At 34.7% G+C, this 26,017-nt stretch overlaps 1 pseudogene; it reads left to right on the top strand.

Annotated features, from left to right (window-relative positions):
- The first annotated feature begins 235 nt into the window (after positions 1-235).
- LOC140507826 (26S proteasome regulatory subunit 10B pseudogene) overlaps positions 236-26,017 on the top strand; it is a 120,827-nt pseudogene continuing 95,045 nt past the window's right edge.

Below are 26,017 nucleotides of genomic sequence, written 5' to 3'. Positions count from 1 at the left end.
ATGGATTTTGTGGAATGGAGTAACATATCTATATATATCTATATGTGTGTGTGTGTGTGTGTGTGTGTGTGTGTGTGTGTGTGTGTGTGTGTGTAGGAAAGGAAGGAATAGCCATTTTTTTTTTTTTACAGATTGAAAGAGTAGAAAATAAAGAATTTATATGCAGTTCTAGATGTGACAGGTATATGAGAAAAGTCAGGAAAAACAAACAATAAGATTTGGTGACCAATTGGATATGGGAGGTAAGCGAGATATCAATGATGACACCAAGGTTGTGAATGAAGGTGAATGGAAGATTGGTGGTAGTTTTGACGTCCATACAGAAGATCAGAAAAGGGTAAGATATAAAGAGGTAAAGAGAAGCAGTTTTGTTTTACTTATGTTAAGTATGCAATGCCTCTGGAATGCCCAATACTAAATATTTAATAGGTGGTTGGTGATACGGAACTGGAGCTCAAGAGGGAGGATAGGGCTTGATAGATCTGGGAGTTATCTCCATAAAGATGTTACCTGATCCTATGACAGCTGTTCACCACTTGAGAGTTTTGGAAAAAAGTAGAGAAAAGGACTAAGGAAAGAGACTTGATGTATATCCACTTTCAGTATATATGATGGGAATGAAGAAGAAGCAAAGATGACAGAGAAGTGTTTACAAAATGAGGAATAGAAACAAGATAGAAAAATGCCACAAAAAGCAAGAGAAGAGGAAGGCCCTATGAGGAGACAGTTTTAGCAGTGTCAAATAGGGCAGAGAAGTCAAGAAAGATGATGGAGAAGCGGCCTTATATTTTTTCAATTAAGAGATCATTGGTAACTTTTCAGAAAACAGATTCAGTTAAACAATGAGATAAGCCACACTGAGGATGGTGCAGGGAAAACAAAAAGATAGGAAATGAATGCTACAATGGTAGCTGTCTCAAGGAGTTTGTCTGAGAAATGGTGAAGGCAGAGTTAGTAGGGATATAGTAATCTACTAAAGTTTTTTTTCTTTTGCTTTTAAGGAAGAGGAACACCAGAACACATCTATTAGTAGTATGCAAAGAACTGGTAGAAAGGGGGAAAATGAAGATTAGACAAAAAGGGGGAATGACTGTGGAGGCAATATGTTGAAAAGGATTAAAGGGGATTAGATCAATAGGCATAAAAAGAAGTACTGGCTTTGGAGAGGAAAAAAAAATATCCCTTCTTCATCAGGGATGGGATTAAAGGAAGTGGCAAGGGAGAATGCAAAGTGCTTTTAAGATAAGAAAGAGTAGTCTATTTCCTAAAATCAATCAATCAACAATTATTTAGTGTAAGGGGTAACTATACATTCTGTTGAATGATAAAAAAAGGTCAGATTTTAGATTGTTCAGAAGAGACTAAGAAGAGAGAAAACAGCACCAAATGCAGATGGGTTTTTGAAAGTAATTTAGCTCAGAATGATAAGAAATATTATAAGTTGGTAAAATCAAGTGGCTTTTCTGGAAAGATATTGTTTATTGTTTAAAGGATGTAGTGACTTAAGCAGGCTTATAGGCATCAAAGAAGGAGCCAGTAGGTAGGGAGATAAAGTAGGGATGATGTTGCAGTGAATCTGCTATAGAAAATGAGACAGGATGCAACCAAGGATACATGAGGAGAGACTGTTTCTAGAGAGCAAAAAGGTCACCTAATCATTACAGTCTGGAGTGACAGAAATAATAGGTTACAGTTTTAGTATTGGATGGATGAACAATGATGAGGAGGAAAGAAGATAGCACTTTAAAAAATAAATTAATTATTGCTTTTGGTTTTCAACAATCATTTCCACAAGTCTTACATTTTCTCCCCCTCCCTGCCTGAAACGATATGCAGTCTTATATGGGTTCTACACATACATTCTTATTAAACACATTTCCCCATTAGTCATGTTGAATAGAAGAATCAAAAAGAATGGGAGAAACCATGGCAGAAACCATATCCAACAAAACATAATGCAAGAGACAATAATTTGCTTCATCCTGTGTTCTGATTCCATAGTTCTTTCTTTGGATATGGATGGCATTTTGCTTCAAAAGTCCCTGAGGAATGTTTTATGTCCTTGCATTTCTGTGAAGAGAACACTCTCAGTGAAAGGTCTGGATCTGAGTTGTTAGGTGTAGAATAAGAAAAGACCTTATAATCAAGTAGTCAGTGAATCCCTTACCCATATACCTGTGAAATCTTGACTAAGACATTTTTCCTATTTCTAGTCAAATTTCAGTGCTTCCCACCATCTTGAGTTAAATCTACTGAGACACTAATGAAGTTACAAATATAAAGGTAAAGACAATTTTTCGAATTTTATATAATTAAGTTAATAATAGGTTAATATTAATCTGGAAAGGGGTCTCCTGTGGAGTACCCTGGGATTTGTTCTTGACCTTTTGTGATTAAACACTGATATCAATTATTTGAATAAATAAGGAAATTTCATGTTCTTTTTCCTTGCAGATTACATAACATTGGCAGGGGTCACTAACATATTGGATGACAGAAATGTAATTCAGAAAATATCTTGATAGACTAGAACACTGGAATAAACCTAATAAGTTGGAGTTCAGTAGTAGTAATTGTAATATTTAAAATAGTTTCCAAAATCAATTTTAGAATTGTAAGATGAAAATATATGGGTTAAAAGCAGTTTTTTTTTTGTTTTTTTTTTTTGGTGGGGGAGCTTTCAATAATTATTTTAAACTACATGTTCAATGAGCTTGTTGTATAAAGTACCAAAAGAGCTAGCAATTATATTAGGTGACATTGACAGATGTAGATTCCAGGAGTAAGGATTTGATTTGACTATTGCAGTTTACCTTTGTCAATGGTTAGAATATTCTTTTCAAATATGCATACCCCAATTTAGGAAGAACATGTAGAAGCTGCAACTCATATTGTTCAGATATTTTAGTCATGTTTGATGCCTCATGACCCCTTATGGGGTTTTCTTAGCAAAGATAGTGGAGTAGCCTGCCACTTCTTTCCCAGCTCATTTTACATATGAGGAAACCGAGGCAAACAGGGTTAAGTAACTTATCCAGGGTCACACAGCTAATAATTGTCTGAGGCCAAATTTGAACTCAGGAAGATGAGTGTTCCTGACTCAAGGTATGGCACTCTGTCCACTGTGCCACCTAGCTATCCTTAAGAGCATATTGATGAAGGTATCCAGTATGGTAAAGAGCCTTAATTCCATTTCATATGAGGATTGATTAAAAAAAAGAGGGTATTTATTTTGGAGACGTGAAGACCCTGGAAAAACATCTAAGTAGTGTTCCATTATTAAAATGGCTTTTTTGGAGAAGAGGAATTAGTCATTGTTTGTTTGTTTTACCCCAGAGAAGAGGATTATGAATCAAAGGTACAAGTGTAAAGAAGAACAATTAAGCTTGATGTCAATAAAAGTTCCATATCACTAAAGTTGTCCAAAAGAGCAGTGGGTTTCCTTAGGAGATAATATTTTCCTTCTCACAAGATTGCTTTAAGTAAAGTTTAGTTAAACTTTTATTGATCTCTTACAAAGCACATTCTCTTCCAGGTATAGGTTTATTTAGAGAGTTCCTCAAATCCTTCCAACTGGAACATTCTGTGATTATTTTAGGGACTTTATATATGAAAGTCAGGGCCAGGACACAGTATGCTTGGGTCACCAACTCTTTGGGTTAAAGATTTTTCTTCATTGTGCCCATTTAGACATATTTGAACACATACCATTTGGATGGGTATACAAAATGAATTTCCCCTGTGACTAAACTATGTGCAATAAATTCACTACCAGAGAGCCATAAATTCAAGTCCTACCACCAACTTACCTAGGCATAGGCTAAGGTTAGACTTAGGTTTAAAGTTAAGAATCACTGACTTCTCCAAAAAATAGGTTCCAACTGAGAACTCAGAAGGAAACATAAGAGAAAATGAAGTATGTAACTTAGCCCACAATCAAAAGAATAAGATGAATAATTTTCTAATGTGATCATCTAACAAATAAAGAGCATTGCAGAAGGTTAGGAATGGGGGTGTGCAGGTGAATGTTTGCCATTGTGAAAAAAAAAATATGCATTGCACATTTTTAAGTTTAACCTGCATTAATATTTTCTGTGTCATTTTTTATGTCTAGAAAATCAAAATGCTTTATAGTATTTACCCATCCCTAAGATATAAATGATCAAACTTAAAATTTAATTTTTGGCTTTATGAGCTACGCCAACACAGTTCTAGTTACAAATGGTGTGTATTGGAAGAAATGTATTCACATGAAGAGATACTGAATAGGTCATGCATTTAGCAAAGTTAATAAAAAACACATTGGCTTATAAAATTGCACCACTTGAGAACAGTCAAATGAAAGACTGAAAATTCAACAGGATAAGCCAAAGAAGTTTTTTTGGAGGGGTGGTAGAAATAAACATACTTGGAACAAGAGAATGCTTGTATTTGATATTCGAAGGTGGAAAAAAATAATTCCAGCTCACATTGATTATTTTCTAAGGCAGACTAGTGTTTTTTTTTTCTCATAATAATCGTATAAGGTAGATAGGCATAGATGTCATCATAATCCTTATTTAAACTGAACCTGAAAGGCTAAGTGACTAATCAACTATCATATAGTCATTTAGCATCATAGCTCTTCCACCTGTCAACAAATACAATGTTCGTTCCACTGTACCATACCGTATTTTAATCTAAATGAATAATTTCCTGGAAGACATCTCATAATGCAGTGGAATGGATACTGTTCTTATATTAAGAATAATTGAGCATGAGTCCTATCTCCATTGCTTACTAGCTGTATGAGCTTGAGAAATTCACTTTACCATTCTAAGCCTCAGTTTCTTAATTTGTTAAATGAGGATGTTAATAGATATATACACATATCTATTGCATATTGCATATGTACACATATGGGTATGTGCTTATAGTCATACATGTACATGTATGTTGAATACTTTATATGTACAATATGAAAACAATGACATGGTTGTATATATGCAACTGGTTTGTGTATATACACAGAGTATATGTACATGCATCTGCTCAGTCTTTGGACACTCATACATACATATACATATTGGGTGCACAGATGCGTACCCATAATGTGTGGATGCACCCATGAACTGAATACATATCTATATGTGAGTGTATGCATACAAAGTGGCTACATATATATACATATACATATATGTGTGCCTTCATGTTGTTCTATCACAAATAATTTGATACCTTATTTGTGGAGAAATTGTTAAATGAGTGTCAATCTTAAATTCTTTATGTTTGGTTTGGATAAAAACAATCTACATCTTTGATCTTCAACATAAAAATTGTGTACATAATTATAAAGAATTTTATTTAACAAAGTAAATATTAAAACAAATGATTACTCAGTCTCAAATTCTAACAAAAAATAGCTATAAGAAAATAAACTCTTATGTGAATAACAAATAATAAAACTATGTTTTGACAGACCAACAGAGAGTGAACATCATGAAAATTATGAGAAAAAAATTAGTCACTAACTCATGAATAGTAAATTAGGAATATATTTTTGCTGAGTATTTTCCATGACGATTTGTAATTTTAAGTTCTAGAAACTAGCAGGCAAAGAAATTAAACTCATAGAACTTCCACACTATTTTTATTCTACTAAAAACTACTACCAAATACTCTTACATGTATCATTCTTTGAGTCAATATTGTATCCATTTTGCTAGGGAAATTAAACATTTTCAAAATAAGTTAATTGACAATGAGCTTTTCATGACTATCAAGAAATGTAAATAAGCTTTAAATCATTTTATTTTACAACATAAATTCGCAACACTAAAACTCTACCTGCAATTTATCTTTATCTTCATGCTTGAATATATGTAAACCATTCAAATTCCTAAATCAAGTATTTAGAAAATATTATTTATTCTATTGCATTGAGAAATTACTCTTACTTATGTTTTGTGTTTATATGCCTAGGAATAACAATATATTCAATGCAATAGCAGAAAATTCCAACATAACTTAGACTAGTGAAAATTTATCTTATTCATAATTAGGAAGTATAACTCAAAAACATTTACCAACATAATATAAAAGACTAAGATGGTTACCAAATTGTTCCATCATTTCTTAAATTATAGCTCCAGAAGGTACAACTGACATCTGTAAACTAAAGCTGTCCCCAATGCAATTCATATTTATTCTCCATTATTTTTTGAAAGTTGTTCTCATCATTTTATATCTTGAAATGAAGTAAGACCTTTGCTTGAATCTTAAATTTTGTGTGAAGGATTTCCTAGCTCCTTGAAAATGATTCCTGCTTTTGGGTATCTCCAAGTATTTAGAAAGGGGGTGGGTGAATGTGTTGTTTAAAGGCTTTGCACTTCAAGGTTTTTCTCTCTAGAGAAAGTATTTTCCTAAAATTGCTTTATTTTGGGGGGAATCACAGTTAAAAAAGAAAAAAAAAACATCAGATTTTTTTCTTTTTGTCTGGATAGGGAAAAATAGCGATCTGTTGTCTAATTTATTTTTATTTTATTTCACTCTTTCATTTGTAAGCTGACATCTTGCAAACATGTCTTTGGACTTTTAGGATAATGTGTGTATACGTGGATGTATGGTTGTGTGTTTGTGTGTGTCATACATATACACATATATGCAAATACCTATATATATATATATATATATATGCATATATAGAATCTCCAGTTGAACTATGCAACTTATTGTACATGTAGTTGTAAAACAAGGATTATTAAGCATTTTTGTGTCATAGACCCCTTTAGGTAGTGTCACGAAGCCTATCAATGTCTTCTCAGAATAACGCCTTTAATTGTATAAAATAAATTGCATGGAATTTCAAAAAATCCCAATTACATTAAAATATAGTTATCTCTCTATCTATTCAACCATCCAATCATCCATCTAGCTAGCCAGGTAGCTAGCTAGCTTTGTATTACTTTTAGAATTCAAACATTTCATGTTGAAAATCTCTGGTCTATAAGATGTTTATTAGATGGATTACTCAGGTTATTGCTAAATAAAATAAAACTATTCTTAATTAATATGAATTATTATATACTTATACAAATATCATTTAAATACTAGTATACCAGAATATAAACTGGTAACATATAATGGAGGAATTTAACATTTTTGCTACATTTGTTTCACATCTTCACAACTCTTCCACGACTTAAATCAAGTCAGGTCAACAAGCATTTACTAAACTCTTGATTAGTTCCAGGAACTGTACTATAAACCTGGGGATAAAAAGAAAGTACATTAAGAAGTCCCTAATTTCCATGAGCTCACAATATAGTGAGGGAGACCATATTCAAGCAACTATAAGTGAAGGGTTATTTATGGAAATTGCTTTGTAAACCTGAAAGTGCTTTGGAAATACGAGCAACTGCTATTCTTAGGAACAGGGATTATACTTCTCACAATATGAGGCTTTCTTGCTTTGACTTTTGCCTCAGTGACTACAGAGCATTGAGAGGGTATAAATTATTTTCTCCAAAAATAAGAGCCACAAAGGCATATATAGAGCCCCAAATTTGATTTGAAATTATGTAACAGAGCAAATATAAAATAATTTAAAAGACAGAAAAATGGTCTAATTACTGATTTAATGATAGCTGAGTCTGGAGATGTTTATTCCCCATTGATCAAACCCATTGAACCCATTTTTTTACTGTCTTCAGTTAGAAAGTATGTTAATTTATATTTATAAAATAACACAATTCTTTCCATAAAAAAGAAAAAAAAACATTTTGGCCTACTTTTAAACAGTGATTCCTAACTTTTTTCTGGGATACGAAATTCTTTGGCAGTCTGGTTATGCCTGTGTTCCCATTTTTTATTGCCTTTGATTTGATTTACTACCATCTAAATGTATTTGCTTCCCTATATAATGAGCTTGCATGCCAGAGAGATCAATATTGCTATTTGCTAAACAGTTTCTCTATATTTTAATTTCCAAGTAATAAAGAACCTTTCGTAGATGGTGGTCAATTAATTAAACAAATAAAGTACTCTAAGAGGGTTTAAAAGATAAAAAATAAATGTTGAAGTTTAGAAACAAAGTTAAAGAACACGCCAAATAAGAAAAAAAAAAAGGTTCTATAGAGTATACATAGTGGATGGCTAATACTTAGACAATATATTAATTAATGGGCATAATATATCCACCAAAAGAGTTAATATCAGCTTTCACCTTATCTCAACAAACAATAAAGTCATAACTTCAAAGCTTATATTTATCATTTAAAGCCCTTTGCATTCTTGTCCCTGTCATACTTTCTAGTTATATTTCACATTACTCCTACTCATGAATTCTACATTTTTTTCAAATTGTTCTACTTAACTGCACTATGTATGGGACATTTCATCTCCAGTCTCCTTGCCTTTGCACAAGCTATCTCCCCACACATGGAATATTTTTCCTCCTCAGCTTCTCCTCTTTGAGTTCTTATCGATCCCTTAGTTTCTGATCAGGTAGGACATTTAACAAAAGATATATTTTTCTGAACTCCCTAGTTGACAGCACTTCCAATTCAAAATTACATTGTAGCCATCTTTTTTGGTTGTTGTTTTGTTTCTTCTTTTTTGTGCTTTCTCTCATTAAGTCTAATTCTTTCCATCATGACTAATGTGAAAATATGTTTAGTCTTAATGCAAAGGATGGATATGAATATAGCTAAAATAATATCTAAATCAAAACCCACACATTTTACAGATTCAAAACACGAAAACCAGAAAGTAGAATGAAATTACCCATGGTCACACAGCAACAGAAAAACTTTATATATTAATGATATAAAGCTTATATCAGATTGCATACTGTCTTGGGGAGGGGGTAGGAGAGGTTGAGGGAGAAAATTCAAGACTCAAAATCTCATGGAAGTGAGTGTTGAAAGCTAAAAATTAATTAACTGTAGGAAAAACATAATTACATTGTAATAATTTTGTATATATTTGATATTTACTTATTCATGTATATATTATCTCTCCTCTTAGAATGTACATTTTTGGGGGTCTGGGATGCTTTCATTTTTTTATGTCTCTGTTCCCAGAACATCTTACAGTATCTGACAAATAATACAACCACACAAATGTTCATTTTAAAAAAATCAAGAACAACCATATTTTTATATGTTGCTATAGAAAATAGCTATAGGCAAGAGATTTAAATAAGAAATTTGGAAAATATTCTTCTACCTGAGGTATAGCATTGATTGACATTCATGAGGCCTTAACAAAGGATTAGAGAATATATTAAGATATACAGAGTCAATTTAGAAAGAAATCTAAGTTTTCTTATCTGTAGATATATTTTCTTGGACTATTGAATTAAATAATTTGGTCAGAAATATTTTGGAGGACCATCTATATCGACGACAATGACTTAGATTACTGACAAACATTTTTAGATGAGTCATTCCAGGTTTTTTAAGTTGCTGCACTCTTTTTGCTTTTCCTTACTCTGACCCTTGAAAAAGATGGACATAAATATAGCTAAAAGAATATCTAAATTAATATCCACACATTTTACAAATTCAAAAGATGAAACCCAGAAAATAGAATGGAATTGCCCATGGTCACACAGCAAGGAGACTTTATACTGAAGTACAAAGTATAATTCTTCATACTTTAGTACTTAGTGCAGATATGAGTTTTATGTAGTAATATATCTGTGAGAATTTATTGTATGACATTAACAAGTTTACCTGAAGAACTATTGCAGGAGAAAAGGGGTTGAAAAAGCTTTTAGTCTCTTCTGGCCCCTACTTTTGATATGTGAATGTTGCCAGTATTTTACAGACACTTCTGTTCCTACCCAGAATGACCTATGCTGTAGTCACTGCACTTAGCTCTTTCTCAAGAAGGGTTATTTCTTTGAGCATATTAAATAAAAGAAAACAAGCCAGAAAACAACATGACCAAATGAAAAGGCACAACTAGTCCTTCACCAGGAAGTGAATCTAGCAAAGTGATGCCATTTTGGTCCTTTTCTAGAACAAAGAACAACAACCAATCAACCAATCAACTCTTCACAATATCAAATTCATGTTTTCCTCTATTTCAGAAAATTTATTTAAAAAATAAAAAATGAATGATTATTGTATCATTCAAGAGACCCAAAATAGATAACCTCACAATTCCTTCAAAAGAGGAAAGCCCTCATTTTCTCTTTCTCTCTCTGAACACCCTATTGTAAGGGAATTGCCAACCCTCAGCTCTCTTGGACAGCATACACCAATCACGGCTCAGGTAATCTGAGGGGAGATTGGTAAGGCATGAACAAGATGGCGCTGGGAGGAAGCGTTCCGCCCCTGTTCACCACCAGATACTTCCTGAAACATGGCTGGAAAGCAGTAGCAAAACTTGCTTAAACTAATTTAATCTTGCTTGTGCTGCTTACATAACTAAGGCGTACATGATACTATATAAGTGCCTGAGCTAGTTTGAATAAATCGAGTTGCCTTACATCTTTGCCTCCCACCTCATCGTTACTCATAGCAAGCTCCTTCAGGGTCGACAGGCCCTGCTGGTCAGATAAACCTGTCAGCTCGGGGTGAACGGCCCCGATAAATCCTGTTCACCCTATCACTTACTAACTCCTTTATGGCTTCTCATTTACAATAATGAAGTGTATAAATAAGAAATTACTATGATTGGTAACTTATGCTGAAGACGATTTCAGTACTAAATAATAATGGAGAGAAGTTTTAGAATAGCCCTTTACTTTTATTGTGAGGAGGAGATGAGATGAAGAGATAACAGGTGCAAAGGGAAACTGTTTAAAGATAGAAGTAATTACTATACAAAGCTGGACAAATTATTTAACCTTAACAAAATGATAAATTATATTTTACATATGGAAAATTCACCTAGCCTCTTATTTACTCTCTGAAACATGAACTATCGCACAAATGTGATATTCACAGTACTTTGGTGGCCATGAATATGCCAGTGATGAAGTCGTAATAGAGCTGCCCCCATCCTCAATAATCTAACTTCATTACAGGTTCTGTACCTACTTACACCTCCACCAGTGTCTTAACTTCTTCATACATGCCTCACTGCTCGCTAGAACAAGAGGTATTTCCCTGAAACTCATAGTTCTCGCAGAAATTGCAGGCATGAGAACCCAGTCATTGCCTCTACCTAGGCACTAGATAGGTACCAGACCTATTCCTCATAGTTCCCACAAGAAGAGGTGTGTTCTTGTACACAACCACAATACTTACCTGTCCATCTCAACCAGATATCACTACAATAGCTAGCCAATCAGAAGACAGCACCACCAGGATATAGAGCAGGATGCTTCACCACTAAAACACAGAAGGAGCCCACCCTTCAATATCACCTGTGCAGTAATAGTAAAGAACTGACCTAGAATGAACTTATGAGGTAGAGAGGTTTACTATAATATTGTTACCATATATACATATCCACCTAACTGTGTGTATTATGGATAACTGCATGCACAGTTCCACTGAGGCTGGCATCCCTCCTCCATTGCCTAATCCCTCAACCAACTTCTCCTGCTTTTTTAATATTAATCATATTCCTATATTCGATGTAAATGTTGATTGTGTAATCAGTATCATATTCTCTAAAAAATTGTATGTCTTGCCTTAGTTAAGTGGCTAAATTTCTCTAAGGGACTTAGCCAATCATCAGATTGAGAAACTTAAAAGCTATAATAAATATTTCCAACTGGTTTGTAGTTGACTTGAGTCTGAAATTCTTTAGAGACATATCACTGCAACTCTACATGAACATCATTATCAGCACAGTTCTGAATAGCAAAATATAACAGACTCTCCATATGTAAGATAGAACAAAAGTATTTATTCAAATGCTAGAAAACCAAATCCATCATAGCAACAAACAAATCTATACATAATAACAATACAAGAGGAACTACCATCACCACGCCTTCCTTATGTTAGGCTTCCCACAAACCAGCTCCCTTAAACAAAATCTCAGTTGCTTCCACTCATGCTAGTTGCTGCTCCAGCTGCCTGCTTTCTCTGTCCTTCCCAACTCTGACTAGTCTGACCACCTTCCTTTCAGCTCTTCTGCACCCTTCCTGCTCTACCTGTTCAGCAAGCTCCTCTTGCAACATACTCTCCTGACTCAGGCTTCCCAAGCAGGTCACATAAGCCTATTAAAGAATAGGAAAGATTTTTCCATTTAAATTACTATTACATTCTTTAAATTACCTTTACAGTTGTCAATCTGACTTTGTGAAATGAGTTTGCATACCCCAAATTTCCATCCACAGAAATCTGGAAAACAAAACAAAACAGAAAACTTTATTACTTTACCTAATATTTTTCAGCATTCAATAGTTAACTACTGGTTATTATTTTTCTCAATGTCCTGACTTCTTTTCAATTCACAGATGATTTAGTGGCATTTCTATGGCACCACTAACTGTTCTCTCTCTATGGTCCTGTGGAAAGTTGAACTGTTGAGAGGGGAAACAATCTCATGTCTTAGAAAGCTCCCTTTCTTGTCCTGCCTTCACTTGGTTTCAAATCAGAATGTAGGGTTAGAAGACAAACTTTATTCAAGGAATTTTAGAAGTAAGATATTCCAAATCACTTATTAACAGAAAAATAACCTAGGACCCAGAAAATTTAAATGACCAGAATGAGAAGCAAGAAATGGGGCATTCTTCTGAAGGTTTTTTTTTTTTTTTGTAGTTTTGTGGTTAAAGATATTTTAATGTCTAGGAGTCATTTGTCCTCTTTCTAAAACTAACTTTCTGTCATTATTAGTACTCATAGACATTTTTTAACAATGTAATGCTATTACTAGAAAGATGTGCTTACAGGGAAATATTCAACTGCTGGAAAAGTTTGAGAGTGGTTGGCCTAAATGACAAAATGCTAACTTTGAGGTCTGGGAGATGAACATATTCAGACAGCTGAAAATGCATGGAAGTATAGAACTATTACTGCTGATTCAGTATTGCTAAGTACTATAAAAAAATCAATTCAAGTGGGATAATAAATTGAAATTGTAGTGAAATTTGAGGGATTCCAATAGTGTTTCTCTTAAATTGTAGCCCTTTAGGCTTCATAGAAAATGAAACATGTAATCAGCTTTCAATAAGTTCTTGCCTTCATTAATCATAAATCATAGGCAAAGGCTGAGCTAGCACAACTTAGATTCTTTATTGTTTTTTCATGTTAATGATTATTATCTTCTTTTCCATCATGTTTGACGTTTTCGACAACTCTGAAACTCAGATACCTAAACTGTCTAGTGGAAAAGTAATCAGTAACCATAATTAACACATAGTTTTTAAAATGTGGTCAGGGAAGACACTGAATTACGTATGAAGTTAGTAAATAAATCAAAGTACTATAGAGCAGGTAAACACTGAAACAGTTTAAGTATCTTAATCTTTTGTTCATTAACCTAATTACAGAATGGATAGGTATATACATAGACATTTTATTCCTTAACACTAAATCTCAGCCCAGTAAATAAATTACACACACACACACACACACACACACAGATGTGTGAATGTGTGTATACATATACATATAATATATGTATATTATATATACATGTGTACATATACACACAAATACATGTGTGCATATGCGTATGTTTGTGTGTATATGTGTGTCTTTGAAGTGTATTGAAGGATATATTTGTGCTGAAGAGGTAACAGATAGTGGATAGAGAGTTGGTCTAGGCAACTAGAAAGACCTGAGTTCAAGTCCTGGCTTTGACCTGCTAGCACATGTTTTCTGGCACAGCCTTTGAGAAGGAAAGGTTATATTCACATGATGATAAGACATCATAATGTAGATTTTTAGCCTCTACTTATACAAATTAGTTCAAAATAACATCATCACAGCTCGCAAAGATTAGCTAATTTGTGAAAAAATGTTGACAACTTTAGTTAGAAAGAAAAATCTGACTAATGCTGAATATTAGAAACATATATAGAAATTTGCATTAGTGTCAGCATTAATTTAGCAGCATTTAAAAGAGTATCTATTAACATTTGAATTATGGGGAAAACTCTTGCCCAAGCCCAATTAACAAATATTACCTTTTAAAGATTCATAAAATAACCTTTGGTAGTGTTAAGATTATATATGCAGTATGTATTGATTATAGCCAATTTGGGGATTTAAAATCTTTATGATCTATTAATTAATAATACATATAATGTGTATATGGATGTGTATTCATACACACAGAGTGCTAGTCATTTTGTTGTTACTCACCTCTTTCATTTGATCTAAAAACTTAAAACAAATAGTTAAATTAATCTTTTTGTAAGGGAGGTGCTCTTGAACTAATTGAGGAGATACATCTAGAGACAGTTTTTGCCACAATTACCTTCCTCTAGATTTCAAATGGATAGTTATAATATTGGCAGTTATATTGGCATTAATGTTGGCAGTGTACCACCGTTAGGCAGGATAGATTTCTGGGCCTAGATTCAGGAAAAACTGAGTTCAAATTAAGCTTCAGACCTTTACTAGTTGTGTGACCCTGGAAAAATCATTTAACCTTTATATGATGTAGTTTGCTCAACTGTAAGAGGGAGGTAATAAGATCACTTACATTACAGGGTTGCTGTAAGGATTAAATGAGATAATATTTGTGAAGCACTTAGCACTGTATGTAGCACAGAGAAGGTGTGTAATAAATGCTTGTTCTCTTCCCTTGGTAGTTTCAGCCAGGTTTATTTTCCTGCCTACATTATCCATAGCTCAAGAGGTATGGTGATAGCTGTTTCCTATGATGAATCAAGTCAAATTTTTCATTCAACCAATCAGGGAACTCTGGATGTTAAACAATTGGTTAATTATTTTCATGAGATGATAATGATAATGCTTCATTCAAAAGAAAAATTATTCAACCAGCTGTTCCATTGAAATAGATGAAATAGTTTGAGTCTCAAGCAGCTGGTTTGCATAAAGCATGGGACAACATGAGACGACTAGCAAGGGGAGGATGGTGGCTAGTCATTATTGCATCTTTACTGTTATTGTATTGCTAAGGCTATGAGTACCTCAAATTGTTGGGCTATTTTTTTTCAGACTATACTTCCTGGATTTTCCCAAGGCTGTAATGAAGATGAAATAATGTAGCTAAAATGTTTAATAAACCTTAAAATGACATATAAAATTAGTTATTATTTACTGAAAGGAATGGGAAAGACAGGAGCAAGCTGAACTTAGGGTTGTTATACAATAGATTTTAACGAAGAAAATATAACATTTTATAACTGTTAAGAGAAAAGAAAACATATATAGCCTTAGACAGGAATTGGCTGAATGTAAATGAAAGTATGCTATGCTTTAAAGATTTAATGATAAATGAAAAAAGAAATTGCAACGGAGTAAATGAACTCAAGGAAACTATTTTCAAGAGTTTGTTTTAACAAAGCTCCTAATTATCACTTTCTAATTGAAAAGTGTACAATAAAATGAAAGAAGTTGCATTTGCCCATAAATACAGTTTCTGATTAATCTGCACAGCTATTTATTGGTTCATTGTCCAGACGTGTGACTTCATTTGTGTATAGATTCTATATTTGGAAATGCCCTCCAACATACTAATCTGAAGAACTTCAATAAGTTACAGTCTCATTTAATAATATACATGTCAATGGTAATGCATCAAGTACAATTTCAAAGAAAGAATTTGAACCAAATCTTTTTGACTTCTAGCACAACCCTTCAGAGAAAATTAGATGCATGTTGGAAAACTTGAGACTTAAAGCATTTTATTGTACTTCTGATAACAAAAAAAAAAAAAAAAAAGATTATTCTTGAGTTGTTTCCTGTAGGATTCTTTGTTCACCTGAAATATTTTCCTCTGAAATTTTTGAGTCTCTCATTGCTATCAAAAATATAACACTCTTTAGTTATCACTATGGTACTTGTCACCAATGAAACAATTTAAGGATAATTACCTTGAATCACAAGATATTTCATTTCAAATCAGTTTTTAAGTTTATTAGTTCTAGGAATTCTCTAAATTTCTGCTAATTTGTTATCACACCAATCACTCTCATTATATGTCTTATTAGCTGTAAAGCTTTTAATCTAATAATGTATCACCAAGAAAAAAAAGTGATGTTATTGGTAAGAAATATGTGAATCTTTCTGGCTCTAATATGCTAATCCCTTTTTTCCCCTTTACTTAAAATTATTCATATTTGTCACTTTCTATCTCTTAATTAATAAAACAGAACATTCTCAATTTGCTCATGCATTTTAAATCACATATAAAACCTGTGCAGTTTCTAGTCATGTCTTTGATTCCTTGGGGACCATAACCAACTCCTTGCTATTAATACTTTGCTACTATATAATCAGCCCCTTGCTACTAATACACATTCAGTGTTTTAAAATATTTTAGCTGACACCAAGAATGTAGAGCTTTAAAGTGGAAGGGGAAGTGAATGTAGAGGTGCATACTTTCTCCTTTGGAATTATTCTCAAAGTATATATTTTTCCTCTCATTAGATAGTTATACTTTGGCTTCATTCAGCATGCTTAGAGAGGGAAATTATTGGAAGGATTCAACATTGTTCATATATACTTATCACTCTGACCAGATTGCCATGGTTACCAGACTTATGGTTTTATCTCAAGAAAAGCAAAACCCGGAAGCCAGAGTTACATTTTACTTTGGGAGAAGCCTTCCAAAAAATTATCAAAAGTCAAAATCATAAGATTTTCTATGAGAGTTAAGAGCTACCATAATAGGTTAAAAAAGAAAATACCCAGATATCTTTGACAAAGAATGTTATTCTTTGGTCTTTCTGTAGCAATTTGTTCACTAGCCTGCTCTGTTGCTTTGTCTCTTCCCCTATTGGCAATAAAAATAAGCAGAAAACACAAAGTTAGATCATTCATAATTTTCATCAAGGGAGAAAAAAACTCAAGGCACTATGAAAACTCAGAAATTAGGAATAATTTCAGGAACTTAAAAAGTTACACAATAGGGGCGGAGCTAAGATGGCGAAGTAGAAAGACGCACATACACATAGCTCCGAACCCACAAACCACAGAACGGCTAGAGGGGACCAACCCAGGGCGAATTCTGCACCCAGAGACCACGGAATATTGGAGCGAGGGAGATTTCAGTTCCAGAGAGACCTGCAAACCTCTCGTGGGGGGTCCTTTGCGCCGTGGACTGGGCGCTGGGACGGGAGCAGAGGGCAGCCCTGCCGCGGCCACGACACCGTGAGGAAAAGATCCGAGAGGGCTATGGGGACGGGATCTCCAGTGGCCACGTGGGTCCCCCCACCCACAGAGGGACCTGCAAACCTCTAGCAAAAGGTCCGTCGCACTGCAGACGCGGAGCCCAGCCCGGACCTGCGGCAGCCGTGGCTCCGAGAGGCACAGATCTGAGAAGGCTTCAGAGACAGGATCTCCAGCGGCGGCACAAGCCCCCCCACCAACAGGTGACTGACGGGGGTAGGTGAGAGAGTCTCTTTGGCGGGTTGAGAGGGGAGTGGGGTGCCCCCATGGCTCGGGCCCCCCCAGGAGATAGAAGCTGAGAGGCGGCTACAGACAGGGGCTCCCCAAACGGGCGGGAGCCTGGATCCATTGTGGAAGATCTGTGCATAAACCCCCTGAGGGAACTGAGCCAGAGAGGTGGCCCTGCCCCTGACCACCTGAACTTAATTCTCACACTGAATAACAGCCCTGCCCCTGCCAAAAATCCTAAGGCGGGAAGCAGCATTTGAATCTCAGTCCCCAAACGCTGGCTGGGAGGACCAGGAGGCGAGGTGGGTGTGAGGAGAACATTCAGAGGTCAGGTCACTGATTGGGGAGAATGCCCAGAAAAGGCAAAAGAAATAAAACTATTGAAGGGTATTTTCTCGGAGAAAAGACACTTCCTCCCTTCCTTTCTGATGGGGAGGAACAATGCTTGCCATCAGGCAAAGACACAGAAATCGAGGATTCTGTGTCCCAGCCCACCCAATGGGCTCGGGCCATGGAAGAGCTCAAGAGGAATTTTGAAAATCAAGTTAGAGAGGTGGAGGAAAGACTGGGAAGGGAAATGAGAGGGATGAGGGAGAAGCATGAAAAGCAAATCAGCTCCCTGCTAAAGGAGAACCAAAAAAATCTTGAAGAAATTGGCACCTTGAGAACTAGCCTAACTTAGTTGGCAAGGGAGATGCAAGGGGCCAATGAGGAGAAGAATGCTTTCAAAAGCAGAATTAACCAAATGGAAAAGGAGATTCAAAAGCTCACTGAAGAAAATAGATCTTTCAACACTGGAATGGTACAGATGGACGCTAAGGACTTTATGAGAAAGACAGATATCTCAGAACATACCGCGCAGATTCGAAAAATGGAAGATAATGTGAAATATCTTATTTGAAAAACAGCTGACCTGGAAAATAGAATCAGGAGAGACAATGTAAAAATTCTTCAACTACCTGAAAACCATGATCAAAAGAAGAGCCTAGACATCATCTTCCATGAAATTATCAAGGAAAACTGCCCTGAGATTCTAGAACCAGAAGGCAAAATAAATATTCAAGGAATCCGGAGAACACTGCATGAAAGAGATCCAAAAAGAGAAACTCCTAGGAGCATTGTGGCCAAATTCCAGAATTCCCAGGTGAAAGAGAAAATATTGCAAGCAGCTAGAAAGAAACAATTCAAGTATTTTGGAAATACAATCAGGATAGCACAAGATCTGGCACCCTCTACATTGAGGGATAGAAGGGAATGGAATAGGATATTCCAGAAGTCAAGGGAACTAGGACTGAAGCCAAGAATCACCTACCCAGCAAAACTGAGTATAATACTTCAGGAGAAAAAATGGTCTTTCAATGAAATAGAGGACTTTCAAATTTTCCTGATGAAAAGACCAGAGCTAGAAAGAAAATTTGACTTTCTAACACAAGAATGAAGAGAACGATGAAAAGGTGAACAGCAAAGAGAAGTCATAAGGGACTTACTAAAGTTGAACTGTTTACATTCCTACATGGAAAGACAATATTTGTAACTCTTGAAACATTTCAGTATCTGGGTACTGGGTGGGAGTACACACACACACATATGCACACATGCACACACACATAGAGACAGAGTGCACAGAGTGAATTGAAGATGATGAGATCATATCTTGAAAAAAAATGAAATCAAGCAGTGAGAGAGAAATATTGGGAGGAGAAAGGGAGAAGTTATATGGGGCAAATTATCTCTCATAAAAGAGGCAAGCAAAAGACTTATTAGTGGTTGGATAAAGAGGGGAGGCAAGAGAAAAACATGAGGTCTACTCTCATCACATTCCACTAAAGGAAAGAATACAATGCACACTCATTTTGATAGGAAAACCTACCTCATAATACAGGAGAGTGGGGGACAGGGGCACAAGCAGGGTCGGGGGGAGGATAGAGGGGAGGGTAGAGGAGGAGAATGTAATACGAGGTCGACACTCATGGTGAGGGAAAGGACCATAAGAAAATAGAAGCCATTGGGGACAGGATAGGATGGAGGGAAATATAGTTAGTCCTATACAACACAACTAGTATGGAAATCATTTGCAAAACTAAACAGATATGGCCTATATTGAATTGCCTGTCTTCCAAGGGGAAGGGGTGGAGAGGGAGGGAGCTAAAGAAGTTGGAACTCAAAGTGTTAGGACCAAATGTAATGTTCTTACCACTGGGTAACAAGAAATACAGGTTAAGGGGTCAAGAAAGCTATCTGGCCCTACAGGACAAAAGAGAAGATGGAGACAACGGCAGGGAGGGAGGATAGAGGAGAGAGGAGATAGGTCACAGGGGCAATTAGAAAGCTGGGGTCTGGGGGGGGGAGGGGATAAAAGGGGAGAAAATTTGTAACCCAAAATTGTGTGAAAATAAATGTTAAAAGTTAAATAAAAAAAAAAGTTACACAATAAATGCCTCCAATCTGTAGGCAGGGACAGGTAAGACGGGCTAAACATTTTAAAGAACAGTTTTGAAATCACACAGCTTCTGCTAGGACTTCAAAGAAATGGAGCCCACAAGTTAGGGGAGAATTCAAATTGCTTAAATATGATACTTTTGGTAATCATTCAAAGTACTTCATATAGAATTTCTGTCTCATAGGCTCTGTCCTTATTTCTCTCTGTCCCTGAATCTTTTCTAGTACTACCTCTGTCCCTTGTTCTATTTCCTTCTATCTCTGTCTATGTCTCGATCTTTTTTTTTTTTTCAATATCTCTATTGGTCTTTCCCTTGCTCTATCTCTTTAAAAACCAGATTGCAGCTCGAAATTGTGCTGTCAGTGTTCCTACTCTCTTCAAACTCCCCCACTGAGATAAAATGAGATAATATTTCTGAAGTGCTTAGCACAGTGTGTGGCCCACAGGAGGCACTTAACAGTTCACTTAATTTCTTCCTTTTTTTCTCCCTCTCTCCACTCCTCCCTCCTTCCTTCCTTCCTTCCTTCTTTCCTTCCTTCCTTCCTTCCTTCCTTCCTTCCTTCCTTCCTTCCTTCCTTCCTTCCTTCCTTCCTTCCTTCCTTCCCTCCTTCTTTCCTTCCTTCCCAGTTCTTCATATTTCTCCCCTCTAGATGAGAGATTCTCTCTACTTTGATTTTAATTATCAAACTTTCAAATGATAGATCTCACAGCATTTCCTTGATCACAGGGAACATGGTCTGAATCACCTGATTACAGAAATCATGAGCATATCTACATTGTTGTTCAGTCATTCAATCATGTTCAACTGTTCATGAAGCCATGGATCATAACATGATACTGCCATCCATTGGGGTTTTCTTGACAAAGACATATGAGTGATTTGCCATTTCATTCTCCAGTGGATTGAGGCTATTTGATAGGTTAAGTGACTTGCCCAGGGTCAAGTGTCTGATTAAATGTCTAGTAAGTGTCTGAGGCTGGATTTGAATTCGAGTCTTCCTGACTCCAGGTCCAGTGCTCTTTCACTGAGCAACCTAGTGATCTCAACTATATCTATATCCAATTAAACGAGATCCTGTAATAGTAAAACTTCTCACCACAGGAGAATAAGCTAATCAGCAAGCATCAGAAATGGATTTTGAGAGCAAATACTCTGACTCCGATGTCATTGATCTTTCCTCTGTTTCAAGCTATTTGAATTAGTTTATAAAATAAAATTCTGTGTATGCACTACACACACACACACACACACACACACACACACACACATACACACCCACCCACACCCACACACCCACACACATACACACACACACACACACACACACACACAATAAGGAAGATTTATGTCCCTGAATTCAAACTTGGCTTCAGGCACTTAATAGCTGTGTGATCCTAGACGAGTCACTTAACCCTTTTTATCTCAGTTTCCTCATCAGTAAAATGATCTGGAGAAGGAAATGTTGAATGATTCTAGTATCCTGGTCAAGAAAATCTCAATTTGACTTATAAAGAGTTAGATACAACTGAAACAATTGAACAACCATATGTGTTAGGCACTATGCTAACACGGGATACAAAAAAAAGTAAAAAACAGTCCTTGCACTCAAAGAGCTTTCATCCTCATGGAAGAGACAACAAGGAAATTGACATGTACAGGATAAATATGAAATGATTAAAAGAGAGAAAGCACTACAGTACTAAGTGGTTTGCTGGAGTGAGGAGAGTTGTTTTGGTCAAATAAAAATTAGTTTTTCTTTGATTAAAAAAATTCCATTTCCAGTACTTAGTTTATAGCTGCTTATGTGGATAATTAGGATATGATTTCTAAAGTGGGCATGTGAGAAAAATAGCAAGAGTAATTCTCTTCTGTAAGCTAATCTAGAGCCTTAGGTAATTATGGTCAATATTCTTGCACCTGAAGTAGAGAAAATTCTATTCTATGAATTATTAGTATCTAATTCTATAATAATACTGAATCTTTTGCTGTAATATAAAAAATCCTCTAATAAATTACATGTCCACACATATTTTTGAACAGCAAAAAATATCTACTATACCCATTCCATAATCCCAGTAATATTCATACTGAAGGAAAGTTTCTTACTCTTCCTCAAAATCAGTTTTACCTTTATTGTATCAATTTTCTGAAGACAAAAATATATAATTCATAGGATTTTTCAAATATTCTTTAATTTTGAATAACATAAACTGAGAATTTTCATTTTCCCTCCCCTACTGAAAATCATCTACATACAGACTACACTTTGGTACTAAGGAATATAAGTACTGTAATGCAATAATACTGATTCTATCACCCATCTCCTCTCTTCCAATATATATTTTGCATTCTCCCACTAACGCTATGCTTTAACATTGCTGGGCTACCATTTATTATGGCTATGCAGGGCATCCTCCTAGACTTAAGGCTCTCCCTTTTATCTTTGCTTATACAAATGATTCTCATCTTTTGAGGTTCAACTCTAATGCCACCTCCTCCAAGAAGCATTGTCTGATCATTACTCATCTCTCCAACCTTTCCTCCCCACTAGTTGAAGCTATTCTCTTTTTCTCTTCTTAAATTTTGCTGTATCTTTCCTTTGGCTTCAAAATATTATTTTTCATTTTTGTGTTTCCAGTGCCTAACTGAATAATTAATTTGATTCCTTTTAAATCATGCAAGCTCCTTTTAATATAGACATATATGGATACGCAGAAATGAATATTTGTATGAATATAACTACATACATCTGGGAGTCTACAAACATTCATGCAAGCAAGTGTACATATATATATGTACATATATATATATATGCTTATATGCATATTTCACTTCTTGCATGCACGTCCTTAGTACTATGAAATACCCTACTTAAACCCACCACATAACTCTTATTAATCTATAATTGTGATTCTTTGTGCATAGTGATATTCTTTTTCTGTGGTTTATAGCCATATAATATCAGTTGTTGAATATTAGTATTGAAAAGATGAATTTTTATGCCAGGAATCAGGTTGTGATGGTTAAAAGCAATGTGTGAATTCCTGAATGCAGTCTAGTCTATTCTGCTTCTCTCATTTGGTTAATAATTCTGTTCATAATCTACCTATAATGCAATATGTATGACAATGTACTAACTCAATGAATTTTCCATCCAGTTGCATCTTGTAATATGGGCAATATGCAGTCTTCATTCACTTATTTATTTGTTTTCCTGTAGCTGGTCTATTTTGACTATTGAATAAATCCTATTGTAACTGGGGATGTAAGGCAATCAATACTTCATTTGTAAAAAAATCTTTCATCCTCAAAACATGATCATCTATTAGGAATATTTTTTCCATGTGCACTCATCTCAGTATATCTCTCATGATATCAACAAGTACAATTAACAAGCATATGCTTTATGCCTCAATTAATATTGATAGAGGATTACTGAGAACAAAGTTATTTCTGTGGCTTCATCCATTAAAGATAATTGGAAGATACATGCCTGAAGCTCTAAATTTTGGAGGCAAGTTTTTTAGGCAGAATTTTATCCTTACATCAAATATTTAGTTTTTACAATGAAAAGGTATAATTTAATATTCTCTATGCCTTTCAGACATTTAGTGACTATGATATTATCTAATGAAGAGAATTATCTTCAAAAACCTGGTTGTTTTTTACTCCAAGTTGCATCAAAGATGCTCTTGGTATTTACATAGATGATTTCCATAAAAAATTCACTTAGCATTTCTTTGGGTAATAAAATCTGTGACCTTCTCCAATCTTTTTCCTTTGAACAACTTTGAACATTCTTCCCTGAAAAACTTAAATATTGTGTCAACCCTGAAACGATATTCTGTATGTATTTAGTTAGGTTGATGTTCTTTTCCTGATGTCATATTGTTGTGTGTCATTTTCACTTCCTCATTAATATATTGAGTATCAATGAGTCCAAATGCTACAATTACAATATCATCATTGATTTAAAAAAAAGAATTACACCCCAAACATTAACAAGTCTTTCATGTTGATGGTATTCATTGAATTCTTTGCAGTTTCTTCTATAAATTCTCTTGGAATAATATGACAGAGTGAAATCTCATAACAAACTTTTAAAAGTTCATTTTTTTCCCTTCTGAAAATGAAATATTCTACCACAGCATTAATTGCATAAAGGTGACATTCAGGTCTCAGGGCTACTTGAGTGAATTACCAGTTTCTACTAAGTTGAAAGACTTTGAATTTACTCCCAGAAATAGTCAGTGTCTGTATGTCTTTCCCACGCTCTCCCTCTCTCTCTCCCTCTACCCCTCCCTCTCCCCTTTCCTGCCATACACTCTCTCTCCATATATATATATATATGTATATATATATATTTATATATACATGCACACATATATGTGCATTTATGCACACACACATATATGTATATATTCTAAAAAGAAGTATAGTTAAGCATAGACAAGTTCAGCACCAATAGCTTGGATAAGTGATGGGCTTTTTGACCATCATATCATCATCATACATCATCAAACATCATAACTAAATAATTGAACGAAGCAAGTATTTATTAAGTGCCTAATATATCTAAGGTATCATGATAAGCACTTATCTTAAAATAATTCAGTTCATCTCCATATTGATTTCCTCATCTGTAAAATAAAGAGTTTACGTTAGACAATTTCTAATACCCTTGCACTTCTAAAATGGCATAGCGGCAGTCATATAAAGATGATTAATGGGAAGAAGCAGTAATGTCTTCCCCCTAGGGCCTTGGGAATCCCTAAATGGAGTAATACTCACTAGTAGCAAATTGTATTTGTAGCCCTTGATAAGAAAGAAAATTTTCAATATAATCAGATTTTCCCATCAACTCATCACAGCCAACTGAAATTTGATAAGTTCTTTTCTCGTACCTATCCAAAACATGATAATATTGATAAATATCACTTTTCTCAATCTTAAAGACTACTAGAGAATGTTTTAACATAACTACTTAGAATAGAAGAATAGCAAAGTGACAAGATAAACAAATCATGCAAGGCTTTGCCAAATAAATATCATTTGGAAATAATGCTGTTAGTAAGGTATGACCCAACTCTACCATAATATCGTGAACTCCCATTGTAACTTCATTTGCCCTATCATCTACAATGCAAATTGAATGACCAGTAATACTCTGAGCTAATGTTTGAGTCCAACTGCATTACTGCCTTTCAGCATCAATCTCCTTATTGTTGCCATATTATTCAGAGTATATGTACAAATATTTTTTTTCTGTGCAACAGATTTCCTGGTATATATTTTTACAGAAACATTTAATGTTATGATGAAAGGCATCTGAAGCTGAATAAAGTTTGAGGAAAACAGTTTTGTAATTTTGTTTTTAGGAATTGTCAGAATACGTGATAAGCATATGAATTCCATCTTAGCACTAAAATGACTGTAGTTTTTATGGAAGAGACTTCTCAAAAGTTTTTTTACTAGTTTCTTTATAACCTATATGTATATTTAGCATAAGGATTTTATAGCTTAAGTGTTGAGTTATAGGAGCCAAAAATTTTTAGGAATTGTGAGAAAAGATTTGAGCAAAGATGAAAAGGAACAAAGAAACCTAGACTAAATTGACAAATAGGTAACCTTTATAGCAAATTATACCCAAATCAGACTGTGAAATAATATTGTTATAAAGAAGAAAAATATGAAATTCTCATAAAATAGGCCCTTTTGAGATGTCTAGAAAGTATTCATGGATATTTCTTTCATTTACAAAACCATGAGTGGTTATTTTTCTTTGTCTTCATGCCAATATATTTGTCAACTTTTATTTGCGTGGATTATGGGCTAAATCTTTCTTCTTTCCACACCATGAAAAATTTATGATGGATTCTAGTATATTGTTTTGAAAAATCTAAAGGACATTTCAAAAGTCATTATTTACATCATTCATTCTTTTGAGGCTATAGAAGAGTAACTTTCTATTCTTCCTAAATGTGAAGAGCAAAAATTGATACATTATACAATCTCAGTTCTAGCACACAAGGCTGTTCAATTCATACTATCATTTGAATTTTATTGATCAATTTTTTGCATCTGCAAAACATTGTT

Source organism: Notamacropus eugenii, chromosome 5 (assembly GCF_028372415.1).
Source record: "Notamacropus eugenii isolate mMacEug1 chromosome 5, mMacEug1.pri_v2, whole genome shotgun sequence".
Taxonomy (NCBI): domain Eukaryota; kingdom Metazoa; phylum Chordata; class Mammalia; order Diprotodontia; family Macropodidae; genus Notamacropus; species Notamacropus eugenii.
Note: the sequence above shows the minus strand (reverse complement) of the source record. Positions and strands in the feature narration are given on the sequence as shown.